The following is a 27,322-nucleotide window of genomic DNA, read 5'->3' on the forward strand; positions in this document are numbered from 1 at the left end:
AATGGAACTTAACAATAAAAGGGTATACAGATGAATGTCCATTTTGTATCTGTGTATTCAAAATGGTTAGGATAGATATATAGTTACAGCCTCTTAATGAATAGAGGGATTTGTTGTAATAGTGTTTTTAAATAGGATATCAAGTCCGCATCTTTTTTTTTTTTTTTTCGGAACCGGGGATTGAACTCAGATCCTTGCGCTTGCCGGGGAAGCACTTATTCCACTGAGCCATCTCCCCAGCCCCTCAAGTCCGCATCTTGTACAGCAATTAATCACTAGGAACAATGTATGCAGTGTGTTAATTATTGAAACTGTCCTATCAATTTGATTAGAAAGTGTCTCATTGCTATTTGTCTGTCATTAAAATTATGGGAAAAAAGATGGAGCTAGACATTGTGGTACATACCTGCACCCACAGCACTAGGAGGCTGAACCAGAAGGATGATTGTTTGTTTGAGACCAGTGTGGAGAGACAAAGTGAGCTGAAGGCCAGCTTGAGCTGTATAGTGAGACCCTCTAAAAAGGCTAAAAAAAAAAAGAAAAGAAAAAGAATAATTAAGGAAAGAAAGAAGAGTATCAGGATGGAGAAAAGTTCCTTATTGGGGAAGAGAATTTTTGTAAGAAAAAATCAATCCTGAAATACATCTTGAAAGAAAATATTACACAAGTGAAAATGCCATCTTTGCAGTAACAGGAATTTCCCTACTTTGTTTAATGACAAGACAAAATTGTCTAAAATATGGTGATCTCAGGATGTCTTCTGCTTTCAAAAACATAAACCTATTTCCTTGGCTATTTATTTAATTTGTGAAATTATGCCAGAAGTAGTTGATTTACAAGCTAAATTATTAAATGTGTATGGCAAAATTTCCCGTTCATAATAGCAAAGCTCAAAATAATTCTGGAAATATTTTTCACAAAAACATAGAAGACCTTATTTTAAGGAGCTGTTATGAATTTTATTTATGAGATAAAATTGAATAAATGCAATGATCTGATTCACTTCCATGAAGAAGCCAGTTCTCTTCAGCCTAATTTATAGTTGAGTGCAATTCCAATCAAATTATTTTCATTGAATTGGAAAGTTTCATCCAGAAATTCACATGGAAATTGAAATGGGAAATCTCAGCCAAGTTAATTTTGACTAAAATCAATAAAAGAAAGATATCAGTTTAGTCAAAAACTAAAAGTTATTTTTAAATCACATAATAGAAAGTATGATTTCAGTATAGGAATAGACAGACACTCTTACATAAATAAAATTCAGAATAGAATACAACTGAAGTTCTGGAAACAAATTCATAAGCATATGAGAAATTGGAGTATGGCAGAGAGAATGTTAAACATTAATGGGAAAAGGATAGATTATTCAGTCAGTATTTATCAGATTAATTGGTTATTCTTATGAAACAAATTTCCCACTCTGTAATAAATAAATTAAATTTAAGTTGGACTAGAGACTTAAAGGTGAAAAGCAAAATTTTGCTTCTTAAATTTTTGAAGAATGACTTCATAATCTTAAGCGAAGGAAGAATTCCTTTAATCTACAAGATGGGTAACATAAAAGAAAACATTGATAAATTTGACTTCATTTCAAATAAAAACTCTTACATAAAGAAAGTTCAGAATAATGAGGCTCAGGGTAGTATAATATATTTTTAGCTTCTATAAATGATGAAGAATTAATATCCAGAAGCCATACAGCACTTGAAAAATCATTATGGAAATGAAAACAATTCATTAAAAATGTGCAAAGGATGTGACTAGGCAGTTTACAGACAGAAAACTTGATTCATTTATGAATAGATGAAATAAAGGTGCCTAACCTCAGTAGTAATGAGGGGGAGAAAGATGAATCCAATTTAAAATACTTCATAACTATCAAATTAGCAAACATTACTAAGTAGAATAATACCAAGTTGTCATATGCTGGAAAGACGTGGTGAACCAGAACTACTACTACTACTACTACTACTACTACTACTTCTTCTTCTTCTTCTTATTCTTCTTCTTCTTCTTCTTCTTCTTCTTCTTCTTCTTCTTCTTCTTCTTCTTCTTCTTCTTCTTCTTCTTCTTCTTCTTTCTTCTTCTTTCTTCTTTCTTCTTCTTTCTTCTTTCTTCTTTCTTCTTTCTTCTTTCTTTTCTTCTTCTTTCTTCACCAGGGATTGAACTCAGGACCCTGCCTTTGCCGGGCAAGCACTTATTCTACTGAGTTATGTCGCCAGACCCAGAACTTCTAAGAGAGTATAAATGTACATACTTACTTTAGAGAACATTGTGGGGAAGTAGAAGATACGCATGCCTTATTGTGATCCTGAAATCACTCTTCTAGATATTTTCCAAGGAGAAATCCTTGAGTGTATGTACAGGCAAGATGAACAAGAATATTGACTGCCATATTATAATTAATGTCTGTCAATGTAGGAAAAGACTGATAGAGTAAATAGTATATTTATTTATTTATTAATTATTTATTTACAAGGAACAGGTTATTTTTTTCTTCTACTGTTGGGCTCAATACATAGATGGCTTCTCCTCACCCTTTGGATTGACAGTTTTCTCCAGGTTGCTGCTGATGATATCATAAAACTCTGCATAGAAGGCCCTCAGGTCCAACACCATGGCCCTGAGATTCCCATAGGCTGCCTCATTTCTCTCATGCACCAGGGCCCAGTAATCTATTACATGAGTCTCCTTAGAGGCCTTGGCCACAGCATTCCCACGTTCTGAGACGTACATGGAAATGCTTGTCAGGAAAGCTTCTACTTTGGTCTTGACTGCCTTCACCCTTTCCAGAACTTTCTCCTGGATTGCTTCCCCAAAATCATTTCCATACTTAATCTGGGGGATCAGGTGCTGGATCCGTGCAATCACTAGAATGAGTTTCTCTTTGGGAGTCCATACTTCTGGCTTAACTAGGGCAAGCAAAGCCAGAAGTTTCTCATTCCCAGGGAGAAAGCCACACTTAGGGACTTCTTTCTTCTCCTGCTTATCTGTTTTCATCTCATCATCCTTGGGTGGAGGGTCTGGGATAGGGATGTCCAGTGGGGCCTGAAGAGAGGTCAGGTTGGCCACATTGAGGGAGTCCTCGTGCAAGAGCTGACTCAGGTATATGATTTTCTATGGCAAAAATCTGCAGAGGAATTCCTCAGACTCCTGGAAAAGATTTTGTCCGAAAATGTCTACTTGTTTGCGGGCCTCATCGCTCAAGCACACCCCACAAGGTTTGGCCATGCTGTTCCACTTGCTGGAGCTCCCTAAATAGCGTCTTTAAAGAGGAAGGACTATATCCATAAGCACCACCAAAGATGAATGTAGGAAATAGCTTTGGGTGTACAAAAAAGTTTATACATTTGTGCAAGAGGACAGAAAATTTGGTCATGCCTAGAGGATCACTCTAGGTTTTTGTGTAGTAGGTCCCAAAATCAATATAGTTGTCTGAGGAGGCTATAGAAAAACTTCAGTTCTGTCTCTGCATGCCTGATATACTTGAAGGAGGAAACTAGAGACTGCCTTAGATACTTTTTTATGTTGAAAATAGTCTTGTCCTTAATTTTGCAGAAAAGCCTGGAAAAATACCATCTATTGTTGTGGCTGTGACTCAGGTATATTTTGTGGTGGCTTTCAGCTTGGAGGGATGAGGGGTGAAGTGACTCAGGTTTTTAGATTAAAAGTCTGAATTTATAGGCTGAACCAGAAATACTTAAATTATATATTTCCCTCTTTCTCTTTTCCCTTTATACAATACTGCAACATTTTTAGAGAAAAAAAAACCCAGTGGTTATTTTTTAATCACTTGGCCTTTAGCTGTTTTTTTTTTTCTTTTTCTTTCTTTTTTTGTTAAAAATTAGAAAATCATTTCTCAAACTTTAGCAGAAATTCTAGGCTTTTGTCCATACTAATAATGGAAGTACTACTCAAACTCCTTTCTTCCTGCATGCACTTCTCTTTCTTTCAATCTCAGAATAAGAAAGATGAAGGCATTTCTGAAGAATACCATTTTGGCTCATTACCTTTTGAGCTCAAGGTAACTTTCAGAGAAAGGGAAGACTAGCAGAGATCAAATCAAGACCCCCCATCCCATGAAACTACTTGTGCTGCCTTCACCACACTTAGACGGTAGAGTTCGTGGATTTGTGTATTTGATCTCAATTTTTCTCTGCATTGATGAAAGACTACAGCTACACTACATGCTCATTTAGAACTAGTCACTCTGAAAGTTTGTGGTTATTATATAAATGGTCCAGGTCAGCTCTGCTCTCAGAGACAATTATTATAGCACCATAATTTACATATTTACACCTTCTTTTGTGGTGTTTGTCACATTACTTTGGGAATCAGCATGTATGGATACTTTTCATATCATTGAATAAATGATTAGTTCAGCAAGTAATACACATAATTGGACCCAGAGCACTGTCTTTAGAGGGATAGTTTAGTCATCTGTATAACTAGATCTATGGCTGTGGAGGATTCAAAGTCATCGTTTCTTAAATAAAATGGATTTATAGTTGGATGGAAGGAGAGAAGGAAGGGAAGAAAGAAGGACAAACAGAAAGGAGAAATCTGTCTGAAAGGTGCTTTTACGAAGAAGATATTTGCTTCACTGGAAAATTGCCTTTTATATTTAAAATGTTTCTCCTCTTACCTTGGACACCCAGAGTGCCAGCCATAGGATACTTGCTATTTATGATCTTGAAAAGTTTGAAGTCCTTCCAGGGAGTAAGGGAAGAAAATCACATCAAAGCTACATGGCTCCTTTCTGGTTTTGCTTTCGAACATAGCATTTTAGAATGATGCAGGTATTTGATTGTTCAGAGTTAGTATTCACCCAGAAGACAGAAGCAGTTGAATTATAAATAGATTTTTAAAGATATTTTTGTCATGTTTTTGGGAGACTGACATTCATGCTGAAAAGTGCACAAATCCGAAGTGTTTATCTCATTAAATGTTTATAGATTGAACAAATTAAGTAAGATAACATTACCAGCACATAGAAGTTCTTCTTCCCCTCTTACAAAATTTATTCTTACCGGGGGTGGGGGTAGGAGTGGTGGGGATATTACTGCTTTTCACATCACAGATTAGACTTTTTTCTATTCTGGAAATTTCATATAAGTTGGATCATATATAGCTTTATTATTTATTTATTTACTTGCAGAACCGGGGATTGAACTCAGGCCCTTGCGCTTGCCAGGGAAGTGCTTATTCCACTGAGCCATCTCCCCGGCCCCCTATATATAGCTTTAGTGACTGTCTTCTTTCACTTATAATATTTTTAAGCTTTGTCCATGTGGTAGTATGTATGCATACTCCTTCTGTCTTATGATGGCATACCTCATTGCATAGATATACTTAGTATTTTTTCATCCATTTATGAATTGCTGAATATTTAGGTTGTTTCTCTTTGTATCTATTATGAGTAATTGTGCTATGAATATTTATGTCTACCTTTTTATACAAATATATATTTTTAGTTCTCTTGGATATATACCTACTGGTGGAATTGCTTGGTCATATATAAAACTGGTTTTTAAAGTGGCTGAAACATGTTATATTCATCCCAGTAGTATACCAGTATAAGAGTTTAATTTGCTCCGTATCTTTCCTAATACCTTTTTATGGTCTGTGTCCTTAATTTTAGCTAATATGATAGAAGTTTATGTCATCCTCTATAGGTTCTTATATTTTCTTGTGATACTCAAGAAATGCCTCTGAGGCTAGCATCTGTCGGGAAACAAATCTTAGGTGATTTCTAGCTCTGGGTCTTAATTAAAATAAGTATTTTTCTATATTTTCTAAGACATGGACAGAACCTTCAAGACTTAGGTGAGATGCCATTTTTTTTGGGGAAGCCTTCTCAGAATCATCTTTCATTGCTATCCTTTCAGTGGCTTTGGCCAGAAAGACCTTTTTTTTTTTTTTTTTTTTTTACTTTTACAGTATAGGTCTGAAAAAGAGTAGATTCCCAAAGAACTTGGATTGATATTTTTCCAGTAGACCACCTTCTACCCCAGAGTCTCCTATGATCTTTTCATCAAAGTACTGAAATGGTCTTAGAAGAATGTGCTGATGTACATAACTTTATAGCTGCATAAAAGTTTATGCTTAGAGTGGGACATAGGTGTCACTGAGCAACCTGGGGCAAACGGGCAGCTATTCTGCCTCTAATTGCAGAGTGCTCTTTCCCAAGAAAACTTCTTCCACTTCTCACTTCCTCTCTGCTGATAATTTTCAGAGATTTAAATTAATCTCTGGCAGAAAGTAAGAATTGTTTCCAGGACTTAAATTGGAAGTTAAGTAACCAACTATCCTATAACTAAAATTGTGCATGCTCCATCACTGCGAACTACTATCATTTAAACCAGAGAAAGGAAACTTAAAGTGACTTGTCAACAAATACAGTTTTTAAAAATACTCATATTATATCTTGCTCTGTTTTATACTCTGATCATGATTAAGAATTTCAAATAGTTCAGGAAGAATTAAGAAGATTTACACCCACATTATTACTCATAACCACTTAGAGCAAAGAAAGAAATCTTTAAAAAAGATGTTTATTGCTTTCATACCAAATTAGAATCTGAATTAAAATGATTCCCAGCACAATCTTTTGAGTTGAAAGTACGTTCAGCAGTTTCCAAAATCCCTCGTAATAACAACAATGCTCTGTAATTGCATGGAGTGTGTATTTTTTTTTTTCATGTGGGATTAGGAAAAACGCTATAAACATGAACTTTCTAGTCCTCACAGGATGGTGACTGTGTTGGGTCAATCTTGTTATCCCTGATTCTCACATGGAAAAACTAACATTCAACCTGGCTGTCTACATGTCAAACTTTGACCTTGTGTTTTCCTGGGAATTTACTCCAAATGGAAATCCGTTAGGTTTTCAATAATTATCTGATCCTCTTTTGGCAGGCCGTAAAATGTAATGATCCTACATGCATTCCAGAGGAATAATTTATGCAAAGCACCTTGTGCTAGCAGGTCTTTATATTAGTTATTTTAAAACTTTTCTGGAAAAGTTTCTATAATAGGAATAAAAATGGTGGGCTTTGCTGATTCTTCACCCTCTGAATCCTAAACTCTTTTTATTCATTTATGTATTGAAAAATATAGATTAAGTTGTTCCTAACTGTGTTTGTGTGACAGCTCTGTGTGTGTATATGTGTGGTATGAAAACAAAGTTTCCATACTTAAGGATGTCATATGCTTTATATCGTTATAATTAACCACTATTGTCAATGATCTGATCAAATATACAAAAGCAAGGCAAACAATTTTGAAAGGAATATTTCGATAGAATGACAATATATCACATGTCAAGTGAAGACATGAACAGATGAATTAAGTCATGCTATCCACATAAATGGGATAAATAAAACTTCAGAATTGTTTGTAAATATTTTACGTCACTTTATGAGGTGTCTTTTCACTCTGTTGACTTTCTTTTGCACTTCAAAATTTTCATAGTCTTGTATGATATCACTTTTGGTTTACTTTTGTATAAATTACCAGTTTTATTTGGATATTATTAAAAAAATCATTTCCTGTCTTGAGGGCTTGTTGTATGTCCTCTATATTTTCTTCAACTAGTTTCAAAGTTTCATGTCTTATGTTTGTATCTTTCATGAGTTGGATTTGATTTTTATGGTTGGTGAGATGTAGGCATCTGGTTCCATTCTTCTTTATCCAGTTCTCTACCCCACTTGCAGTTTTGCTAGCACCATTTATTTCAGAGACTGACCTTTCTCCAGGATATATTCCTGGAGCTTTTGGTAGAAATCATTGGGCTATATGTACATGGGTTAATTTCTGAGTTCTCTATTCTGTTCTCCTTATCCAATTGTCATTTTTATGGCAGTACCAAATTATTTTGGCTACTATAACTTTTTAATATGTCATAAAGTCAGGAAGTATGACCCATCTAGCTTTGTTCTCTTTTTTCCCTCATGGCTGCTTTCACATTTTGAAATCTTTACAATAAAGAAGCAAGCCATCAAAAACTTGTACTTTATACCAGCTCCTAGATCTTGGTTAACCTGCTGTTGGATTAATTTCATAGAACAAGAGAAAGCTCTAGTTTTGACAGAAGAGCTTTCAGAACATGGCTAAAAGCCATATGTTTAACATGGTTGGACCTCTTTATTTTTTGTCTTAAAAATAGAGCAAGAAAAATTTAAAAAGCTGAAGAGTGAAGATGTCCATTGGGAGTCAGGAGATGTGGGTCTTAGTTCTAGATCAATCACCATTTCATAGTGTAACCTGAACAAATCACTTTGATTTTGTTGACTTAAATTTCCTTGTATGAAAACTACTAGTTTAATAAAAACATAGAAAACTTTTTTAAGCAGTCATGGGAAACCACACAGTTATTAGAGATCATAAAGGAAGGACTCTAAGACTGTAACCCCAGCTCCAATCCAAATAGTTTCTTCTTCAACTGGCTTATGTAGAGGGATATTTCTCAAGGTTTTATTTGAATAATGAGTTCTAAGGCCTGAGTCAAGCAGAAAGTTACCAGAGTAACAGGGTTATTCAGATTTTACAATTTCTAACATCTAAATAGCCAAAGCAGTGTCTCTGACAGGCTCTGACATATTTGTCTATGCTATTACATTAGCCCTCCTAAGGGCTGGACTGATGATGGTGCTACATATGCCCAGGAATGAATGACCTACGAGGCTGACTAGGTACAACTTGTACCTAGAATGCAGAAATCAAGAGTTTCTAATTCCTTGGGAAAAGTCAGATTTCACTTACAGTCTTTTTACTATTTATTTTCCTTTGATTGATCTATTTGACATGGTTTTGTATATATTTGATGGGTTTATACCAAATCCTAATGACTAGGATTTTCATTCTTTTTTATGTGCCATTCCCAAGATAGGCTGGCCATTGAAAGTTTATTTAATCAGACAGTTAAAAATTTGCATTTGGGATAGTGCTTCTTACACTTATACAAAGAATATCATGAGAAAAAACCAAAGGGAAGAGTGTGGGAAGTATTGGTCAATTTTTTACATACCTAGAGTAATGAAGGATTTGAAGCATGAAGCTATTTTTCAGGCGATCTGAATCAACTATGACTGAAAATAGTTCTCCTGAGCTATTATATTTCTAAGTGGCCAAAAAACATTCATGTAAGGAAAATCTCAATTTTTTCAGGATACAGCCAATACCTCGAAGAAAACTTATTGGAGGCATATCATAAATTCCATTTTAAAAGGTAGTGGCCTCCCTCTAAGAAACAGTGGTGCTATTAATGTTATTTTACTCGAGGCAGAAAATTTATGGCATTTTTATGTGCATTTCTCCACTTTTCAGCCTCTTTATCTCTTTACCTATTCATTCATCCATTTTTGCCTTACACTCTAACTCTGCAGGTTCTAATGATTTAGATATTTGACTGCATTTACTAGTTGATGCAATCCAAAACACAGGCAAGGCATGTACCAATTTATACTAAGGCTCTCTTAAGTTCTGCTAGGGATACTGAGATGATGAGCTTCTCTTCCTCTTATACCATTGTATTTTAGAAAGTAGCATCTTGAAGGAATATGGCTTTGGGTGAGGGCTTTGAATAAGACTCTGCTAAAGATAGAGGCTATGAAGGGAAGATTTGAAAGTCATTGGCTCTATTCATCTTCTTTGTAATGCTCATTGTATTACACTGATTTGGTAACATACATTTATTACCCTTTAGATCAAGTCCTTGACAGCATGTTTTTGACTCATGTGGGATGCCCAGCACATAGTATGCTGTCTACAGAGTTGGCTATCCACATACTCAATGAATGACAGAAATGAGCTGGGCTGTAACTCATGAGAAACTTTCCTAAAGTGAAACATGGCGAAGACATGTCACTATTCATCGTTCTACACTTTTATTCACATCCAGGAAGATGATTTTAATCAATTGGGGTTTGATTTATGGCAAAAAAGATTCAAACCCCTCCCAAGTGTTTATGCCAGTTTTCCATCAAGGTAGCCCTGATTGTTCTCCTGACTTCCAATTATACAAGTGTACGCATCCCAGAAATTGGAACAAATACCAGGGGATTCCAAAACTCATTGTCATCTGTGCCAGGTATGCCTGCACTATGAAAAGCCATTCAGTCAGCAAGATATAAACAACATCTGCACAGTCAGACAACTTAGCAAAATCAGACCAGCTTCTCTCTGAAGCCCAGCTGCCATTGTGACTCATGGCAAGTTCCCAGCTTGAAAAAGCCAAGAATTGCAGAGCACAGGCATCTGGATGGAGACCAGAATTGGAAGAGCAGCACAAGCACCCATTTTTTTGACATTGCTAAGCAAGTTGATTTTCATTAACTTGTTCATCTGTACAAACTTAGGTTGGCACTGGGGTAGAGAAGAAAGGAGAGTTGCAGTTGAAAAATATCAGAAAACTTCAGTTATGAATTTGGGTCTAGTTTAAAAATGCAAGGCTAGTTCAATAATTGTTAATTTATCAGTGTTATAGAGCACTCAGTTTGATAGGTTTGAAGGAATAAAGCCATACAATCAGCAGATACTACAACAGTAAAACACAAAGTTTGAAAAAGAAGGAATTAATGATTTATTAAGTAAAATGTGGATCTATATACTCTTTGGAGGAATAAAGCTATAATTTAGTTACATAAAATCAATAAATTAGGAAAAAGAACTTGCACACATCTGGAAGGCGAAAGTTGATCTTACTAATATACAACATACTCCTACAAATTTGGAATAAATGCTTTCCAAGCAGATAAATCAACAAATAATTGAAACAGTTCAAAGGAGATAATTCACATTTATATAAGCATTTATTTGGAATTTTAAAAGAATGAAAGTCACCTAAATGATCACTTCTAGGGAAAATGCAAAGATAATCACCAAGTAATATACCAAAAATAAGACATCACCACATTGGCTACAGTAGAACAGATTGATAACATTTCCATTTGTAAAGAGTGTGGAGTAAAGTAATCTACATTAATGTTGGAGAGCCATGATTATAGTGATTAATATAGTAGTTATTAATTTCTAAATGCCTATCTGCTTTGATCCAGTAGCTCTAATTCTAGACATTTATATTTTTTAGAATTTCACTCCCCCACAAATGACATATTTATAGAAAAATTGCATGAAGTACTTTGTTTGAGATATTTAAAATCTGGATGGAATTCAAAAAGACATTCAAAGAAATAATTGAGTAATTTTTGATAATTTCATTGTTTGGAGTAATACACAGCTAGTAACAATTCTGTAGATGCATGTAACTGTAACATTAAAAGTCCAATCACTATACATAGTTAACCTACGCAAGGAAATTTCACTACTACATATATAGAAGGACCTCATTTTGCATGGAAGAAAGCCCTGATATAGATATAAATGTTTTTTGTTTGTTTATATTGAAAAATTAGACAGGTACCTATTGATTGCAGCAACATCATGGTTTGGTATTGGATGAAGGAGGGAGAAAATACTGGAACTTTTACTTTAATCACTTCTCATCACTGTGAGCCAAAAAGCTAAAGACTGGTTTGTTTATATTGAATTGAAAAAAGGCCTTGTAATGCAACTGACTCCCACCCAAGAACTGAAGGGAAATCCCAGTGCAGAGCAAGGAAAGCAGCACTCCTGAGGCAGGGATTTTATACCTGGTTCAATAAAACAACAGGGGCTGCAGGTATGCATTCAAGCCTCCTACTCTTCTTCCAGATATTTGAGGCTGATTTTTTTCCTTTTGCAGGTGAGGAAGTTGAGGATCAGTGGCTTTGACTAAATGCTTCTGGGCTCAGGCAGCCCACAACTTGCAAAGCTGCCATCTGCTCTAGAGATCCTTGGTACACAGAGCGTGGTGACAGCAGTTATTCTATTGTATACTTGACAGTTGCTAAGAGAGTGAAATTCAAATCTTCTAACTAAAGACTATGTGAGGTGTAGGGTATGTTAATGAGCTTACCTTAGTCATTACACAATGTATCCATGTAGCAACATGTTGCATGTCAGCCATATTTTTACATTTATTGATTAATATTAATTTATTTCACATTTTAGAAGATCATATATATTGATTCTAGAGTTTTGCTTTTGCTAGACAAGGAAGTTATCAGAGTAAAATAAATCATAGAAGTAATAAATACTATTATGCATCAAAAATCAGTGTTGAGTCCTACACTATCAGAACCTATGTAGGTTAGGTGACAGCATAGCTAGATGAGCATTTAATTTGTTAAGAAAATTTACCTTGAGACTATTCACATAGTGCTCATGTGCATTATAATTCAGAAAACTGTCAAATAGCTAGGGAATTCAGTCTGCTGATTGTTTCTTGACCACTGATTCATAGGTGTTCCTTGGATATATGCAGTTCTCAGATCCCATGAAATATCTATGCAAGAGGCTTCAACATGGATGTAGAACAGTGAATGAGGGCTTTCTGTCTACTTTTTCTCTCTATCTTGAAGGCAGACTACTTGTTTTCTTCACCATTGTATTTTCAAAGTAGATACTCCAATTTGATTTTGTAGAACTGCAGAGATAGGGCTGTAGTGAAGGGGTTCCTGAAGGCCCTGCTACATCTTTAACACTTTACGTATAATTGGATAATTCTACTGGAGCCGTGCTTCTCAGATTTAGGCAGATGATCATGGCAAGGAAGGAACAGAAAATGGATGTTACATATTTGTGTCCTTGAAAAACAATGGTAAAATATAGGTAGCATACATTTGCTTTTTTTAGCTATTGAAATGTACAATTTACTGTCACTTAGTGTATTTACAATGTTCTGCAATTATCACCTTTCTCTATTTCTAAAACATCTTAATTACCCCAAGAGGAAAATTAAACCCCTTTCCCATTTTCCCTCTATGAATTTGCCTATTTGAAACTTTCCTATGAACAGAGTCATACAGTATGTTGCTTTCTGTGTCTGGCATCTTTTATTAAAGCATAAGGTTTTCAGTGGTTCACTCATGTTAAAACACAGATTAAGAGTTAATTCCTTTTGTCACTGAAAAGTCTCTCCAGCACATGAATGTGGCACATTTTGTTTATCTGTCCCACTCTGTTTATTGTGAATGGTGCACTAGGATCCTTTCTATCCACATCTTTGCTCAAATACCTACTTTGCAGTCTTTTTGTGTAGATCTCTAGTAATGGAATTCCTGGGTCATATGATAACTCAATGTCTAACTTGTTCAGAAAGCACTAGACTGTTTGCCATCCTTGTGGTCTTTTTATGTTCATTAACTCTCTCTAATTGAGAAGCTTGGTCCAGTGGATGTGTTCTAACATTTATACTGTGTATTCTTCCTCCTTGACATAAGTTTCAAGCTGATAAAATACCAGTATTGTTGCTGGAGTTGAAGAACCTTCACATGTACACATAGGATAGGAAAGTAGAGTACGCCACCCTCAAAAAATGACACATGTTTGGAAGGAACAACTGATGTCCATGCATGATGAAAAATGTTATTGAGGGCCGGAGAGATAACTCAGTAGAATAAATCCTTGCCTGGCAAGTGCAGGGTCCTGAGTTCAATTCCCTGTACTGAAAAAAAAATGTTATTGAGGCTATATAATGTGCAAGGACCTTGAGAATCATTGTGAATACAAAAACAAAACATTTTCTTTTCTCCATATGCTCACATTCTAAAAGCTGGGTTGATTTCTAAAATGAAATAATACATTTATCAGAATCCATGATACATTTAAAAATCCAGTTCTGTGAAATAAAAATTTAACATTATACAGTGATTATCTTTCAATGATAAGTGACCTCCCTTTTACATTATGTCAGTTTATAAAATATTTAAAGGACCATGTCTCAAAAATTATGCATAACTCAGCTGAGATGAACACTGCACAAAATTGAATAAATTACAGTGGTTTATCTGTCTTTTAAAATACTATTTAAATTAAGAAACCAATGAAATCATTAGCCATACTTTACTATTAAAATCAAGTATTTTTACATAAATAGATGTTAATAGGTAGGCACTGTATGCTGCAGTAATTACATTGTATTTGTCAGTTTCAGTTTACAGCTAAGGGAACTTGCCCTCATCCTGAAATACACGAATGTGCCCCAACTCCTGAGCGTAGGCATTACCATTGAACTGATTGTATCTCCACCTACTCTGCTTAGGCATTGTGAGTGACTGCCTGGGATAGTATGGCGGTAATTCCCACCCCTCTTCGGGTAATTCCTAGCCCAAATGACTCATTCCTCATGGATCAGCCTCCACATATCATGAACTCGCACTCATCATGGTTGGGTACCGCATTCATGTGGACCCCAGGGAAGACTCATCACCTGCTAAGAATAACAGCACTATTCTGCAGACAGAGTACAGCTTGCCTTTGGAAATGGAAACAGACACAGGTAATAACACCTTTATTTCTGGAGAAATTTAGTTTAAACTCTTAGGCGATTTAGACATATCCATTCTTCTGACCAATGGTCAAACGTCCAGTGTTGTCACATAGCACGATGAAGCATTCTGACAGGTCACCAGTTTCACTCTTATGATTGAATGTGCAAGCGATTTCCTCTTTAGATAGGCAGGCTACTAAGCCCTGACAGTAATTTTGGAGTGTTTTTGGCATAAAAATAGCCATAGTTTTCTTTTGAGAAATTGTATGTTTTTGTGACCTAATTCTGTTAAAAGAACATGGATTTTCCTTGTTCTTCCACCCACAACCATTAAGGATTGGGATGTTGTATTCAAATGACCTCTTTTTATATTCAATTAAAATTCAAGTTGGTGTGATTAATGCAATTCAGAAATGCCTGTTAAGGTTACCTGAAAACAGTAAGGAATTATAATTGCAATTAGGGTGAAGAGTCAGATTTATGCAAGTAACTGAGCTCTATTGAGGTGTGTGGATTTACAGGGAAGGGCACAGTTGAAATGTGACCAGTTGTCATACCAGATATGCACTAACTCCTCACTATATGCCAACTAAAAATTAATAACTAGGGAAACTCATCTCAAATATAATATACTTTAAGGTGTCAATGTAGCTAATTGTATGCTGTCATATACTACATGATAGAGTTTGTGTCAGTGACACACTGCTTGTACAGCGTTAATGGCATAAGATTATATTCCCTCATTACAGTTCTCTTAGTTTAAGTACACTCTACTGCATAATGTTTGTACAATGACAAACTTGCCTAACACGAGCAGTATGACTACAGAAGCATCAGGGATTTTGAATGCATGTTATAATCTTAGCTAATCCTCTTGAGAGATCTATCTCATTCATTTAAATGTGTAATAATAGAAAATAGAAAGTACACTGCTTATTATGTAGCAATTTTATGATACATAATAAGAGATTTAAAAATCCTTTTGTTAGGATACATATAATGTTGGTCAACTGAAAAGTGTTCGACCTTCTGTTTTCTTAGGCGTGTTTTCAGCTTCCCCTGCCCCTCTCAGACTTTAGATTCTTTTGATATTGCCAATTTCCTCTCTATTTTGTTTCTGGCTGCTATCCCATCACTCTTGCTGTCTCTCAGCCCCCACCCATCCTCTTACACGAGTAACACTTCAATGAAACCAAATCCCCTATTTTGTGAGCTTCTTCATTTACTCCTTTGAAAGAAGGTTGTCTCGCTCTTCTTTGGAGCATTTAGTCACTACAGAGAAGAGATGGGCAGGTGATGTTAGCAGACTTTGCAGTCCAAGGGAAAGTTACTCGACCTATCTGTGGCTCACTTTCCTTGCCTGTGAAAATACAATAACAGTAATTCTTATCTTTTAGGGTCTTATGAGTATTAGAAGGGGCAAAATATGATACCTCATAGAGACTGCATAAAGGAAATGCTCAATAAATATAACAAAAGAAATTGAAAAGGACTGCTTTTTTCTCTCTCCTGGTTATAGCATGCTATTGGTCACAATAATAAGGCTAGTACTTCTTATTTCATTCTTTTTTAAGAATTTTTTTTAATTTTCACTTTTTCATTCATTAGCACATGTTGGTAGTACATAAATTTACATTCCTTGTGGAGAATTGGTATACAGCACATGTTAATTGCTTTTAAAATCTGTTTCCGTCCCTCTCTCCCTCCATCCATCTCATGATCCTCCTTCCTGTTTTTGGACATGCATGGAATATATAATATTTACACTTCTTCCCATTCCCTGCATTTTTTGAGTGCCTTCTCCTCTGAGAAAGACCTACCTCCTTGCTTCCTACTAATTACCTTGTGTTTTACTCTTCAGTATGTTTGGGTTTCTTTTGTAAACATATGAGACACATTCTTTTTTGGAAAGCATTTCATTCTGGGCTTCAGTATTTCTGTTGCTCCTCTTGACACAAAGAAAGTAGATTTGGAGTCAGAATCTACTGCACTTAAATTTCACCTTAATTCTTTCTTACCACGTAACCTTTGGGAAAGAAACTTCACCTCTAATCCTACTTTCCTTCATCGGTGAGTAAAAATAATGATTGGGAATTTGTAGGAACATTGAGAACATTAAAATGAGAGAAGGTCTAGGAAACAGTACAAGCCTAGCACAGATAATACTCAACAAACATGATTCAGAGGAAGTGATGCCTCCTTTTAGATCTCTGCTCCAAGCTTATAAACCTTGTAGAAAATTACTTTACTCCACAGAATATTGGCTTCCCTTTCTGTAAATGGAAATTTAACATCCACTTACCCACATAATTTTTCTAAGGATTAAATAATATTAAATATTTAATGACACTACAGAACAATCTTTCCAATGTTATATCTGACATTCCCTAGCAAATATTTTCAACATATTGGGCTTAACCTTGGAGAGACAGTGGAGAATATGATAGCCATGATCTCTGGGCCTTGTGGAGGCAGAAAATCAAACAAATTAGTTAAATGGTTGCAAATAGACAGAAAATGTTTTGAGGGTAATAAGCAGTAATATAGAAAATTAGTGTTGTCTAAATCAGAGGATCAGTGAAGACCTCTATTAAGACATGACTTCCAAACTGAGATCACATGAGAATAACTCAGCAATTGGAAGAGCATTTCAACCTGAGTGAACAGTATCTAAAAAGGTCTTAAATGGAGCACACATGACTTTTTCAAAGACCTGAAAGAATCTGGTGGTGTACTTTTTTTGCAAGAATATTCCCATCCTTTACTTAGAAAATAAGGAAGAACTGATGATGCTTTCAAATCATCTAAGGAGATCAATGGAGTGAAAACAGACAACAACTAGGTAGGCCTGGTAAGCTTTTGAAAAGTACTTTCTGTAATTTTATCCAATGGGAGTCCAAGATGGAAATAGGTGGTACATGTAAAAGGGTAATTAGGGTATAATATGATAAAGGGACTGTTTACAAAGCTATGGCTGTGACTTAAAGTTTAAGGGGAAATGGAAACCCACAAGGGAGGAGGAAGCATCCCAGGGCCAGCACCTGCAGGGACAGATGATCACCTGGTCTTAATGAAGCTAAGAAGAGGCCCAGATGTGGAGAGGGCAGCAGCTACATAGACAAAGCCTATGGGAGGCAGGGGCTAGAGGCTATTAGCAACCGGTAGCCTAGTATTGAAGAATCTTCTGGTGGGCACATAGACCCCAGTCTTCCTTCACTTCCTTATCAGAGCCATCTATTGGCCAAAGGTAATTGGAAGCCAACATAGAAAAGTGTTGTGTTGGTGTAGGCTGTGAAAATCAGCCTTCTGGAGCACAGAGTTTAGGGAGAACAATGCAGAACCACCAGGAAAAATTGTGACAGTTCAGCAGCATACCTCCTGGGCAGTTGTGCTAGACTAGTGCCCCTCTCCCCTGAAACATATAAATGTACTAGCTTACTTGGCAAAATAAACTTCACAGATATGATTAAGGCTTTTGAGGTAGGGAGATATTCTGGGTAGTATTGGTGCTCTGATGTGATTACAGGGATCTCTGTAAGGAGGAACAGGAAGACCTTTAGAAGTCACAAAGGTCTTTGTAAGGGGGAAGTAGGGGAAGAGAAGATGACAAGACCACTGAGGCAGAGGTCAGAGTGACCAGGGAGTACGAGCCAAGGAGTTTAATGTCTACTAGATAAAGAAAGGTAAGAAATGCATTGTTTTCTAGAGCTTTCAGAAGGAACATAGCCCTGCTGACACATTGATTTTAGTCCACTGAGACCCAGTTTGCACTTTTGACTTTCAAAACTGTAACGTAATGAATTTGTGTTGTTTGCCTGCACATTTGTGGTAATCTACAGCAGCAACAGGAGAATGATAGAACAGCTTTCAGTTCCTATAGACTTCCAGGCATTTCCAGGGATACAAGGCACATTCTTGAACATTGCTCTTTGAACATTTACAGAAGCTTTGTGAAGGAGGAATTCTTTTCTTCGGTGTTTAGAGAGTCAAAGTGAGAGTCAGGGATTTTGAAGCCTTGCTCTTAGCACACCTGGAGATAGAGCCCAACTTAATTGACTTGAGTTCAGTGTTCTCTTTCCTCAACACCACACTTGCCACTGTAGAGAAGTGGAAGAAGAAAAGCAGGTTTAAAGGACTTATGGAGCAATCAGCTGGTGATGTCTGCTGGAAAGTGCAAAAATGTTGGAAGAGCTTCCTTCAGTAGGCCCCACACATTCTGGTGTATGATTTGAGCCTCCCTTCGCTTTCTTTCTTTCTTTCTTTCTTTTTTTTAATTTTAAGGAAGGGTCTACAGGGTGTTCAGGGTCTCACTACTAGATTGGACTCATAGTGGTCCACCTGTTTACAGCCTCCCAAGAACTGGGATTACAGGCATGTGCCACCACACCCAGTCTCAAGTGCTGTCTCAGAGCACCCCAGGGGCTTGGCTGGCATGGCAGACACAGGGATTGAACCCCCAGCCTCTGTGTCCCTTCACTTTCAGGAAATGAACCTGATTGGAAACTGTGTATCCTAAAAGACAGTGGTAGGCCGGGGAGATGGCTGAGTAGAATAAGTGCTTGCCCGGCAAGTGCAAGGACCTGAGTTCAATCTCTGGTTCTGCCAAGAAATAAAAATAAATAAATAAAATAAAAGACAGTGGTTTTCAGTCTGAGAACCCCAGAGACCTAGGGCTTTTGGGAGTTGATGGGGAAGGAGATGTGCCTTCTACTAGACAATCTCATGCTTATACTTATTTTTAAATATTTGACTTCTCAAATACATTTTTTAAAAAAGATACTGAGGCTAGAAAGAAGATTAACAAGGTGAGACATCTTGCAAGTTCCTCCTGTAGGTGTTAAGAATTACATCCCCTCAGGTGACTTTCTCAGATATTCTGGAGACCCCAAGAGGCCTAGATGTCAGGCTTTCAAGCAGAGGGTACCTCTGAGAAGCGGAGGATGTCACACACATTATATATCTGGTCTGTTATTTGATTTTTAAAGTGGATTATAAAAATTGGAGCTCCATGACCTGTGAGGCTTAAACACATTTGTGGTGACAGTGTTGTTTGTGTTCTGTTGGCAAAGGTCAAAATCAACAGAATTCTCAAATCATCCCCGATTTCCTAGGTCAGGCATTCTATTATTCCATTCATCACTAGTGACTTTTCTCTGTGATCCTGAAGCATTTATTTGCTATAAAAATGACTTTTAAGGTCTACTCACCACCCTTGGAAAACTTAAGGACATCTCAGATCTCTAATGCCTTAAAACTATCATTTTCGGTTGTTTCTTTGCCTGGCTGCTGAGAAATGTGCTTGAGTTTCATATGGATTCTCTTTGGGGGATTAGTAGTTGAAGAAATTCTATTTTTCTCTCTGCTCCTCTATAAAAAGCTCATTCTGAATGAAATGAACACATTAGACGGCTGTGTCCCTGAAATATAGCTCAGCCTTCTTAAGCTCACCCTTTCTGAATTACATTTCAATACTATATGCTAGATTCCCAATGGAGCACTTTCCAAGAACTCTTATTCAGAGAACTGTTATAATATTTATGGTAGGGATGGTATTGGGACTCCGTCCTCCACATCAAGTTCTATACTTTTTAGAAGAACCATGGGAGTGAACAAATTCTCCAAGACTTATTGCCAGGGAAATCTGTGATTTCTTGAGCAATTAGTGTGTTTTTAAACTTACAGGCATTTGGAATCTTGGTATTAAGTGGTCAAACCGAAGAAATATCTAAGCCATTACTGTATATCAGAAATATTAATGCGTGGTCACACTCTCAAGAATTCAAATTTTTTGCAGTGAGGATGAGCTTTCAAAATTTGTTTTCCCATATTCCCATGATTCTCCTAAGCAGTGAATTTGAAGATCACTGTTGGAGCTGATGGGGCTCTGTGTACTTTCCATCCGCGAAACCTTAAAGTCAATCTTGAGGTGTTTTCTAACAATTAATACAGGACTTGCAGTGTGTATGTCTGAATGTAGCTCTGTTCTGTATTTGATTATAGTGATGTATTATGCTTTACCCTTTTACATTTCTGTTAGGGTTTGTGTCTAGGTGTCCCCCCCAAAGCCTCATGCAGTCTTGGGGCAGTGACTGATTATTGTGGGTGTGGATGCTGCACTTGCCCTGGGGCAGATAATTTGCATTACAATGTAAGGAGGGAGAAGAAGCTAGCTGCTTGAGCTGCTACTACTCCTCCCTTGAGTTCTTGCTCTTTGCTGCCACCATGAAAGTTTGCCCTCTGCTGTGTGCCGCATTGCCTTGGACCCAGCTGAGTATGGACTGAAACCTCCAGTGACTGTGAGCTAAATAAACCTTTCCTTTCTTCATTTTGGGTGTCGGGTATTTGTCCCAGCTACGAGAGAAGAGTAACTAAGACAATTTGTTACCTATTTTTTGTTTGTTTTCTTTTGAGTTCGGGGATTTGAACTTAGGACCTTATGCTTGCCTGGCAGGCACTTGTGCTGCTAGGCTATATCCCCAGCTCTCTTTACCTGTTTTTAAACCACATTTTCATTATGTACTTATTGACACTTTTTTAAAAATTTTAGTATAGGGTCTACAAGGTCTCACTACACAGATTGGATTCGTAGTGAATCCCCTCTTTTCAGCCTGCTAAATGCTGGGATTACAGGTGAATGCCACCACTCCCGGACTCAGTCACCATCTCAATGTGCCCTGGGGATGGGATCAGCACAGCATGCTGGGGATCGAACCCCGGTCACTGCACCTGCCTAAGCAGGTGCTTTAGTCCGCTAAGCTATCTGACCGGCCCGACACTATTTCAAATGACCTTTGAAGTGAGACAAAAGATGTGTTGACAGGTGGACAGATGATAGATCATTGGCACAGAGAGTTAATAATGAGTCTGTTTACTGCTATGGGGTATTTCCATCCATTAGATGCTGAAAATGGAACATATTGGGCAGTCCTGCCACAGAAATAATATAAAACATTATCTTTATAATGTTACCATGCAGATACCACTGGTTCTTTTTCATTTTTTAATAAAAAGAGGAAGTACCAGGAATATTTTTAAAGGAAAATTTTAAATGCAATTCTTAACTCCAACACTTAGCATGACAGGAATTTTTTTTTTTTTTGACACTCATTTGCCTTCAATAGCTTCTCTTTGAGCAAAATAAATAAGCAGAACAACATCAAGAAAGAACATATTTAAGAAATATTAGCTCAGGCTTCAATATACTTGGAATCCACATTTACCACCTATGAATCATAGAGAAAGTGATTGATTTTAGGGGATTTCTACAGACTTGTGGATACCATGGGCTATGGAGTCCTCTCTGAATGACCTCCTGTTTATTTACCTCTTTGGCTTTCCAACTATTCACTTCTCCCTGGGCCCACGCACACGTCTCTCATCACCATGCACATCTTCTGGTTAGTGCAACGTGCTTCCTTTTGCTTCCAGGCCTGTATACATGGTGTCCCTCTAAATCACAGGCTCTGTCTCCTCCCATTTACTTAGCTCACTCCTCGTCATTTTTCCATTTTGCAAAATGAAGTTTATTGATACATTTTAGATAGATAAAACAATGTAACAATAGCATTCATCATAAAGAATTTGCACCTGTACATGATAAACCTTGGTTTGTTCTTCTCCATTCCCTTCTCCTCCCTTCAACTTCTCTTCCTGTCCTTATTTATAAAAGCTTTGTTTTGGTTTTTCCCTTTCTCTTTCTTTTTTGTCCCACTTTAATCCCTAGGTCCCCTTCCCATTTAAATATTTTATTTCTATTTCACAATATTTACTATACATTTTTTTAAATTTATTTATTTATTTATTTAACATTTATTTAGTGTGTGTGTGTGTGTGTGTGTGTGTGTGTGTGTGGCCAGCTCAGCCCACCAGGGGGCGGGACTGGCTGCCATGTGGTGCTGGGGAATTGAACCGCGGTCCCTGTGCTTTGCCAAGCTTGTTCCAAGTAGGTGCTTTAGACCACTGAGCCATCTCACCAGCCCTTTACTATACATTTTGACCCTGATTTACATGTTCCATTTTACACCCAAATAAATCATGAAGTATATGTCTGATTTATTTCATTTAAGAATATGGTCTCAATGTGCAACCATTTACTTAGAAGTGCTTAAAATTTATCCCTCTTTATAGTTGAGCAGTACTCCATTGTATATAAAAAACACATTTTCTTTAACCATTCATCAGTTAATGGGCATTTGTGCTGTTTTCAAAGTTTAGCTATTACAAACTCTGCTGGTATAAACATGGCTGCACTTATATCACTGTTGTGTGATGCTTTTAGGTTTTCAGGAAGCTAACGAGAAGGGAAATAGCTGGACCAAATGGAACCTCTACTTTTAGTTTTTTGAGGAATCTCCACAATGACTTCTACAATGGTAACACAAGTCTACACTCCCACTAACAGTGGAGAAGGGTTTCTTTTGTCCCACTGCCCCTCCAGCTTTGTTATTGATTGATTTGTGGATAATAGCCATTATTCTAGAGTGAAATGGGAATCTCAGTGTTCTTTTAATTTGCATCTCTCAAATGACCAATGATGTTGAAATTTTTTCATAAATTTATTCAGTATTTCTACTTCTTCACCTGAGAAGTGTCTTTCATTTCAGATGCTCATTTTTGGATAGGATCTTTAACTTGGGAAGCTCTGAAGTTTTTGATTTCTTTATGTATTGTAGATGTCAGTCCTTTGTTTGAGGAACATCTGCCAATTTTATTTTCTCATGCAGTGGCCCTTCACTCGTTCTATATTTTGGCTTATATGCCATTTCCTACTGGAGCTTCTCCCTTGTTAGATTTGTTTCTGTGCTATCAGTACTTTTTCTGTTTGGCAACTTGTCCTGTGGATGGGGATTACTTTGTGGACACGTTTCCTGTGATAGACTATATAGATGCTAAGACATTGGCTTTAACTCATATTTCCAGCACCTAACGCTGTGCCAGGCACAGACTTAAGTATTCAGTAAATGGATTTTGTTCTTTTGCTTGAAAAGTGTAGGTATTCCCTGTTTTAAAAGCATTCGGCAAAAAGCTGATGCAAGTAATGCTGACACATGTCATTGTTTGAGTGGGACACTATAGTCACTCAGAGAAAAGCGAATGCTTTGGCAGTATATGGAAGGGGTTACTGGGCATTACTCTTGCCCTGATCATGTTTTTTATCCAGATGTTATCTTACAGCTCTTACTAAGATATGTAGCAGTGGAGAAAAAAAGACCATTCCCCCATAATTTTTGCCTTCTAATGCTTACTGTATGCAAGAAAATACCTTCTTATTTGACAGCTCGAATGCTTCCAATTCAGTGGCTTATTTTAGCACTTGAAAATGTCTTCTCGTGCTTTGTCCTTTGCTGTAGACATTTTGGTCAGGAAGGGGAGTGTGTCAAAATATAACAGCTGGGGTGAAAGCGCAGAGAAGAGTGTCCTGAAGTACCATGTACATTTAGATAGCTTTTTTTCCTAATGAGATTTTTAATCCCTGTAAGAGAGGACCTGTGGTACACTGAAATAATTTTGCACTTCGAATAAAATATTTCTCATTCTCCTAACAGTGTTACTTTGGGAAGAGCAATAGATCACTGGGAGCCTTGATTTCCTTGGGTTTAAAATTGGGGTGGTAAGGTAAGCCTCCTTGCCACCTGGTGAATATTCTCTTAGCCAAGTAGCTCGCTGAGAGAGGTTTGTTAATCCAATTGTCATGGGAAGATGGATGCATGGCATGAATAAGAAGTGCATTTTCAGCCTGCTCTCTGTCCTAAAGTTTGTGACTGAATTTAGTCATTTTTACTGTTACCATTAACAACATCCCTCAGACGTGAAAAGAAAAATGTCAAACACAACTTACCTTTCCAAATAAAATTGATTTCTTTTAATAAAGCAATCGCTGCCAGAGAAAATCCAATTTTATTCTACTTTGAAGGAATCCAAGGTAAACTGGGAGTTTCCCCATAGAGCTGAGGAGAAAGACAAGACCCACAAATCTTTCCAATTAGACCCTGAGTATTTCATTTTGAGAATTATCAGATATTCTCACTCTGGTCTTCTAATTATTTTACTAGGCCAGGAAGGAGAGCTGGCAAATAAGCCCAAGATTTTCTTGGTAACAGAAAATTCAAAGAAGAACAGAAAGTCCATTGAAGACTTCCTTGGTGCCTTTGAAATATTTTCAACATACCTCCTGAGACAGCAAGGTTATTACTTGCAGAAGTAAGGTGGCAGAGAGCTGGGTAAAGAAACATCCATCCATCTCAGTTGTCATGGTTTCTCTGTCATTCAGACCCCAGTAGAGCAGAAAGCAGTGGGTTGCAAAGTGCATACATGAGCTCCCTCCAGCTTCTACTGACAAATCAAAACTCCTCAGGCTACTCAGTGACTTGGTTGATACCTGCCTTCCTACCAGTGCAGCTCAGTGTCTAAGCCAAGTATTCCTTTGCCTGTGGCTTTGAGAGTTCTTTCCTTTCCTTTGGTGTGTGTTATCCTCATTCATGCTCAACCTCAATTTGTTGGTGCAGCCTACCTAAAACCAAATTATGTGCTCATTTGCTATTTAGGTACAATAAGAAGCAAAGGTCTACAGGGAAGTAGAGAAATAAATGGGTTCTCAGCGATCATTCAAATATTGTTGCTGGCTTTTGTATTGTAGTTCATAGGGCCCTTAAGGTATACTCTGAGGGAGTCTCAAAGGCTCCATAAGGAGGAAGCTGATTAATGGGTGCTTTGGTGCCTAAGAAAGGCCAAACTTATCTTGGTTTGCACCAAGAGCTTCAGTTTAATATATATCTCAGGATTTTTCATCAGCATGAAATTCAGTTTAGAGATGGTGGCCAAAGCATCTGTTCAGCCCTATTACATAGCCATGGAGGAGTAGGGGTCTGCTCACTGTTAATTGTATTAATTTATACCTCTTGTTCCTTAGCTGCCTTTTCTCTCTGCCCACGTAGAATGTAAACTCATGAAGGCCACAGTCCATTTTCATTATTTTTATGAATAGATGCTTGGTTACTTCCCATTGGGCATTATTATGCTCTCTTTGCCTGATCTTGTCACAGTTCTACACCTGTTAGCATGTATTATACCTGTGAACATCACAATTTATACATTGTCGCAAGAATTTATTGTGCAGTTAAAAGACAGTCATGAACTCTGAGGATAAAAATCTTTCAGGAAAGACTACTTCATTGACCATACCAACTGCTGAAACACAGTATTAAGAAAGCATTGATGCCATAATTGCTAAAATGGACTATTTTAATGGACCATTTCATGAGGAAATCAACACTTGATCATTGTTGTACACATGTTGGTTAGTCAGAGCTGTAGGGGAGCAAGTGGAAAAAGAATCCTTGGACTTGATGTCAGACAAAGCAGGCTTTAGAGCCTTTTGTGGTTAATTCCTATATAGATGTCCTTGGGACAATCAATTCTCTGAGCCTTAGTTGTGAAATGGGACCAATGATATTTCCTACTTTATAGTGGCCTTCTAGATTTGTTGTGAGCAATTCATGAGAAATTATACAAGTGATTTAGCGTAGTGTAAGGAATAGAATATTTGATAAAAATGTCAGTACAATAAAGTAAATTTATCTTAGGGTACTGAAAGTACACCTGCTTGTGTAAGAAATTGAATTAGATGCTTTTTTGATTTTCTTTTAATTCTGATATACCTTGTTGTTTATCCTTTTTTGTTTTGTTGAATAATACAGAACAGTTGTCTTCTTGCTTTGGCTTTACTTTCAAACAGATCTTATGGATAAAATCTCACATAGTGATCGCTTCTCTTTCTCTTCATAGGTCAGTTTAAAAATGTAATCAAATATACTTAATTTCTTTGAGGTGATTTTGCATCTTTATTATGAAGTGCCTTTGCGTGGCTCTTAGGAACATGAGAGACTTTGATCAAAACATCTAACAAGCCTTAGTATGTAATCAAGTACTCTAGAGAAATACATGTTTACAGTGGATTAGTTTAATTTCAGAATTTGTGATTGGATTGGGCTTTAAGCTTTTAAGTAAGTCAGCCAAATACTGTTTCAAAAACTCTTGGATAAGCACCTTGTGTCATGCTTTTGGTGAACCATATTTCCATGTATTTAAGGCCTTTGTTTAAATTTGGGCTGGCTTTTGGCCAATCGAATATGTGCGATACCCAATGCCAGTAAGTCTTTCCCAGCTGCCATCTGATTACAATTGCAGGAGAGAGCCAAGAACTTATTAGCTTAGCCCAGTTAACGCACAACATTATAAAATAATATAGCAGATTGTTATTTGGAATCAATAGTTTGAGCTTTGTTTTTCCTTTTTACAGAGCAATAGTTAACAGAAACAGCTGTCTAAATCATATGTGAATGCAGTCGTACACAGATGCAACTCTGGTGAAATATTTTCAGGTGCCAGGAAATCAAGTAGGATTAGTAGAGGATGTGGTGCTTGCTTGTATAGGTCTACTTCAGTTGTCATTGACTCAGCTGATGAAGCTTAGCTGTTGAATCAGGAAAATTATTTGTTATTGGCTTAAGTATCTAACAAGAATTGATCTTATTTCTCCCCAAGTCGACTCCTTGATATTGAACTACACACCTGTTTTCTTTGTCTCAATGTAAATTGTGCGAGACATTCCACACTAAGATTTCCCCAGATTACTTGGTAGATTGACTCCATTCAAAGGTTAAAATCAACATACAAAGGTCAAACTCAAGCATTGTAGAGCTGCAGGCAGCCCATGTTTTTGTAAATACTCATTTTTAAAGGAATAAGTCAATTTGTTTAAATATTACTGTGCTCGCTTCAGCAGTACGTATACTAAAATATTTAACTATTACTAGCTCACTAATACTGTTTTTACACTATATACTGAATATAATAGTTACTACATAGATGGTATGGTGTAGGCCGCCAAAAACATTCACTATCTTGATCTTTACTGAAAAAGTTTGCCAAATCTCCATCTAAATTGTT

The 27,322-nt window shown here is 36.9% G+C and overlaps 1 protein-coding gene and 1 pseudogene across 3 annotated transcripts in view; one reads left to right on the forward strand and one right to left on the reverse strand.

The window, feature by feature from the left end:
* Window positions 1–27,322, forward strand: part of Fgf13 (fibroblast growth factor 13) — a 675,218-nt gene that overhangs the window by 178,687 nt on the left and 469,209 nt on the right. The window lies entirely within an intron of this gene.
* On the reverse strand, window positions 2,515–3,234 carry LOC101568724 (annotated as a pseudogene).

This window comes from Octodon degus, unplaced genomic scaffold (genome assembly GCF_000260255.1).
Source record: "Octodon degus isolate 3935 unplaced genomic scaffold, OctDeg1.0 scaffold00110, whole genome shotgun sequence".
In the NCBI taxonomy this organism is placed as follows: Eukaryota; Metazoa; Chordata; class Mammalia; order Rodentia; family Octodontidae; genus Octodon; species Octodon degus.